Consider the following 6,066-nt stretch of genomic DNA (forward strand, 5'->3'; position numbering starts at 1 on the left):
CAGTTGTTCTGTCCAACTGTAAGCAGAAATCAGCAAGTAAAACCACAACCCTTTAAGTCCAAAATGTAGTTCTTTGACAAGGAACTCTTTCCCTACAGTTTTGCATGTCCATTTACATGTAAGGCCAGCATCTGTCTGTGTTAAAAGGGAAGAAACAGAGTTGCAATGGCACTTTCACCATTAGACAATAGAGTTTTCTTCCCTAAAAAAAAAAGCCCACACCACCATACTGAAACAAATACAATTATAACACAACAGGAGATTCAGTCATTTTGTGTTCTCTAACCACCAGTCTTGATCTCTCTGAGATACCTGGTAGTGTTTAAATATACATTTTTTAGCTACATCACATGGGTACCTGATATACTTGAATCACGAGTAGCAGCTGTTTATTTTGACAAATAACCCCCAACAAAGGTATAAGATTATTCAAAACTTTGCACCAGCCTGCATATAAATTCATATGGTATCAGTGATGTCCATGCAAAAGCACCTCCCCTTATGGAAGGTCAGGATATAGAAATACTATCTTTCGCAACAAATTATTCTGAAAGCATTTATAAAGATTATAACTTTTTTAAAAAACATAGTTCAGCTGAAATAGCAGTTAAGGAAAGTTTAAGCTACTACAAGTAGAGACAAAAAATGAGATATTGCAGACTCCTGATTCTCTAGTGAGTTATTAGGTGAGTATAGTAGCACATCATCAATATACTGTTTATACACAGATCTATGCAGCTGCAACAGATCAAAAGGAATTATTAATGATCATACACAAGTGACAAGTGTTTAGATGCCTATCCAACATAGTAAAGCTGGTTTGATGCAATTAATATGGAAGAACTCATGGGAAGCAAGGCTGCTAATCCTTGCACCAACTTCAGACACTTCCTTTTGCATTAAAATATTCTGTACTCCCTGAACATTCTTCACTGGCACTACTTTGTAGTTTAGCAGAGTAACACCCTACATGTGCTCAAGATCTCATTCAAGATTACCGAAGTATTTACAGAATTTGTTCTGTGCCGGGCTGAAAGCAGTGTAGGACTTAAATCAGGAAAAGCAGGCCAGTTAGCACGGAACATTAAAAAGCTTCCACCAGCAGAGCTAACATTACACCTGTTTTGGCTAATTAAAACATATAGTAACTATACACGATTACAGGAAGAGTTTTAGGCAAACTGCCCAATCAGCTGGACATTACTTATGACAGAGTACTAAAAATACTAATAGAATTCAAATGCTATTGGATGTCACTATGAAAAGGGAAACTTTCAACTCTACAGAGAGAAGCCCTTGGAAGCATGGACTCAGAAATAAAGAGATTTGGTAGCTGTTACAGGGACTGGAAGAACACAGACACACATTCTATTTCCAGATCACCTCTTGACTTACTGTCTTACATAGATATAAGCCTTCCCATCATCCTTAGCTTTCTCCCAAATGCTGCTAAACCTATAAACCCCATGGATCACTTTAATTAAGTACTTCAATTTTACCGTAAAAGAACTTCCATTATGCAGCTTGAATAACCTAGTAAATCAAAGGTATCTCCTCAGTGATTATGCAAAATCAGCAAGAATCAGACAGTTTTAGAGCCATGCATTTCATCTCATCATATGTTGGTCTGTTCAATCTCAAAACTTCCACTCTTCATTAAGAAACTTCAGAAACAGAACTCTCTCTAGATAAATGCAGACAATTTTGAATTTTTTTTTTTAAAAAAACTCCACATACTTTAACAACCTTCCAGCTTTTATCAGCTTTAACACCTTGTGCTTTTCAAATCATTAACTTACTGCATAACATAGAAAATCACTTTTTAAGGGACTTGAGAAGGAAGATGAACTACTCTAAAAAACAAGCGAACTGCAAGCAAAGATAAGATTTTGCCAAAGAGACCCCACCACCATATAAAAAGAACACGTTAAGAGCAAAATGTAAAGTCTTTGCAACAAATGAGTATTACAAAAACTTCTTATTTTGAGGGAATGTAACTGTTCTATGGGTGATTTATTTCTTTGTTTTAAAGGGAAGGGATGCATTTTACAATCATGCAATGTAAACACAACTTGCCCACAGCCTGCACCTGTACAGAGCTTGGAAACACCACACAGTTTTAATTAAACTAAGCAAGTCTGCTACAGAGATTTTGAAGAACATTCCTCACAACTGAAAATAGTCTACAAAGAAAATAAGGCATTAGACTACTTCCTGCTACAACATCCATTTGTCCACAGTTATTCAACCTTACTGGATAATCTGCTACAGATTAGTGGCTGAACTCTGACTATATAAAGCCACAAGTGCCATGGAGTAGGGTGTGCAGCCTGGCATTCCAGCTGCCTAGAAATCCTCAGGAGGCTTCAAAAAGATCAGCAGTGCTGGCCTGTCTAAAGGCCTGCCTAAATGCTGCATGTCCCTACAGAGAGCAGTGGAAACTCAACACTTGAGGACAACAGGAGACTACAAATTTACTATGCAGAATGTTCTGCAGCAACATGCTCAGCACATGCTCAGCTCCTTGTGGAGATGTCACTCCTTGGTGCTTTACTAACTTCTGTCCTGTGGCAACCAATTGCACACATAGCAGCTGAATTCTAGAACAGTAATAACAAACAGGCCTATGCTCCAATTTCATCGCCTCCAGCAGAATTTACATGGAAAAAAGCACCAGCATTCACAGTCTATCTTCCCTTCCAAGACTCATTGCCCCCTGAAGCATCTGAATTCACCAGGCATACCCACTAGACCGTAACTTCTACTAATTACCTTAACCCTCCTTCTGGACACATGTGTGAGGCATTAACTTTCCTTCTGAGATGTTGATCTGTGCAACCTAACCCAGGCAACAAATAAAACCTTAAGGACTTACTAAAGTCATGACTAACAGCATGATTCTCCTGCAGCACACTGTCAGGCACTGCACAAACTGCTTTGTAGTTGGTTTATTATTTTTACAGGGAAAAGGAGAAAACTACATTACACTCCAGAGGTTAAAATACTTGTACCAGAAGTAAAGCTTTTAAGGTAAATTTCTCCCCACTTTCCAAGATTTAATTTTATCCATGTGACAAACTAAGGGTAGTCTAGACTCCTGAGCACTGAAGCAGAGCCACTACACAGCAAATGTTTTAACTGGGCAGACAAGTGCTCAACTGTTTTGACATCAAGCCAGGAAAGAAGAGATATTTTACAGATCAAAGTTCTTTCGGCTCCTGTTAAAAGCAATAAAATTTACTTCACTAACTGGCCTAGAAAAAAATCTAGCAGAAATTGTTTGAACACTATCCCATGAGAATGGCTGGGATTTTTACAATATACAGGTAAAGTTTGCTGGAGATAAAGACACCACAGAGAAACAGCTTAAACAGACCAGCACATGCACAAAACACCTGGCAGGAACACTGAGTTTTCATTGACTTCTGTTTTTATTTCATGTAAATCAGGGCACAGACCAGAAGAACATTTACACTTTAAGCCACAACCAAATTGCATCTTTCCAACTCCTATACATAGGCAATACTAATAATTTCCTAATATACAAAGGAAGTTTTCCTTGCTGTAAATCACGATGATAATTTCTCCCTAGTGACTAAATGCCTTATTGCTACCTTATTCATGAGAGCTTTTCACACACCAGAAGATTCAGGAATATATTCTGTCCAAATTGGAATGGAGAGCAGTTCAGCTTTATTGCTGTATACTGTCATTTAGAACACCTAAAATCCACATACCTGGAAAGCTTCTGTTTTCTCCCACACTCCCTATTTGGTTTAAGGCATATGCAAGTTTTGTTTTCTTCAGATGTTTTCCTCAAACATCAAACATTTCCTGGGCTTATTAAAATAGCTATTCCCCTTTCCAAACTGCCTAAAGCACTTTAAATATTTGCTCAAAACTGGACATAATACTCCAGCTAAGATCCCTATTAGCACCCTTAGGAGAAGGGAATTGTCACTGTATCCCTACTACTATTACAGCCTCAAACATATTTGATAATGACTGAGACGAAGTCTCACTAAGAAGCAACACAGTGATCCAAAAGAAGTGGGTAAAACAACCTAATTAAATATTACCTATAAATATTTAAATCTAATAATTTAAATATTTCTGTGACTTACAAAAGAATTTACATCAGCTAATTCTGGTAACCTTGAGTCACTTTATAAAGGGTCTTCACTATACAGACCCTTATAAGAACGACAGAAAGACCCAACATTTAATTTTACACTTATTTCTGTAACATTTAATTGTATAATTTTTTTCCCCTTCCTAGGCTCTTTAAGCTCACAATATCCTTCACATGATATCACTTCACAGGTATGACATCTCTTTCACTGATAACAAGTTAAGAACAAGGACTCAAAAGCCACATCAAAATAGATTACTCTATACATCCCATCTATTATAGTTCCACAGAAGCAGGTACCTGGCCTTGTCAGAACAACTCAGGCTCCCCAAGAAAGATCTGTACAAACAACAGAGAATGAGCAGGGAGAGCATTCAGTAAGTAATTTGGCTTCTTCTATTTACAGTGTCATTACAGAGTATGAAGAATCACTGGAGAGTGATTTGAAGTACTCAAACCAAGGTACTCAAGTCACACTTCAGTATAAAGAGCATTTATGCCAGGAAAACCCAAGTTAAGGATTTCAAACATTATGACAGTAGTCATTAATGACCAGGTAATAAAAATACAGGGCTCTGCCTAAATTATCATATCTCTGTAATGCAGTTTGTCCCAGGGCTGAACACCAACAGCTCTACCACAATAGTATCAAAATGTAAAATAGTATTTTACTTGATAAGTAAAAAAAGTTTCTTTGACTTGATAAAAAAACTCCAAAACCTTACATTACAAATATAAAACACAGTTTTATAAAAACAAAGAAATTACTTGTAAGGTATAGTATCCTCTTAATTTGTTAGAATCAGTTGGGAGTCATATAACACCTCAAATCTTATGACACCATCTGGTGGCAGAGTTCAGAGAAGAGGATTACCAGATGTTAAAAAGAGCTTTAACATTTTAAATTTGATTCTGAACAAATTTAAATTTTATTCTGGATATCTTATGAATTTTTTCTTTACAAGATAAGGTAGAAAGAAAATTGACAGAAAAACATTTCCCCTTTACCTAGATACTACAAGCTGTAGTATCTCTGTACACAATTTAGGTACACATTTAGAGGACAGTGACTGCTGTTACTCTGTACTGGAGTCACAGCCCTGAAGGAGTTAAGATGTCTTTAGCTGACATCTCTTCAAATGTGGGACATTTTTGGACACAGGGAATAGAAGCTACCTGAAGTTTGGTCACAGTGATGAAAGTGACTTAGATAACATACAAACCTAAGCTGGGTAAAATCAATGTCTTGTTCCAAATTGAAATTGCCAGAGTATAGCACCTATCCCACTAACTTTATATACAAAAATCAATCATTAGTGGAACATACAAAGCAGTGCAAGTGCAGCTGCCTTGGACTGCCAGTTCACCTGAAGCCAAGCAAGGACTTTAAAAAGAGCCCAAAACATAATTCAGCTGCTTTTCACAGGAGGAACTTCAGGTTAGAAATCTATTTTCCATGGTAAAAAGTTAGAGACACATTGCACTGGCCCTTAGAGAGCCTGCAACAGTAATCCCAAATACTGTGGCGCTAATGGAAATAAGCTTCTAAACGTCAGCAAAGCTATTAATCAAATTTTTGGAAGGCTTAAGTGTTTGCGGGGTTTCTTTAGGCCAGGATCTGTCAGTTCAGCAAAACAGACAATTAGTTAAATACAGCAATTGAGGTTTAACTGAAATAAGCAGCAAATAACTGAAGAACAGCAACAAGCAGCAGATATATAGGAAATGCAAGCCTGGAAACTCATATTGAGAACAAAGTTCACAAATTCTCTATCCTCTTCTCTCTCAGGTCACACCACTTCAGTTCTTTAAAGCTATCACACCACTATCTGTTCTTTAAAATTGCACTTCATCAGGTGTAGGAAGGAAGGTGAAAAAGCAAAGTTTTTTTACTTGCATGAGAAGACTTTTACCAAATCTCCATCAACAAAGTA

The 6,066-nt window shown here is 37.1% G+C and overlaps 1 protein-coding gene across 4 annotated transcripts in view; it reads right to left on the bottom strand.

Annotated features, from left to right (window-relative positions):
* The window catches only part of ZNF106 (zinc finger protein 106), a 40,449-nt gene that overhangs the window by 33,473 nt on the left and 910 nt on the right, over positions 1-6,066 (bottom strand). The window lies entirely within an intron of this gene.

Source organism: Cyanistes caeruleus, chromosome 6, assembly GCF_971803275.1.
Source record: "Cyanistes caeruleus chromosome 6, bCyaCae1.hap1.1, whole genome shotgun sequence".
Lineage (NCBI taxonomy): Eukaryota > Metazoa > Chordata > Aves > Passeriformes > Paridae > Cyanistes > Cyanistes caeruleus.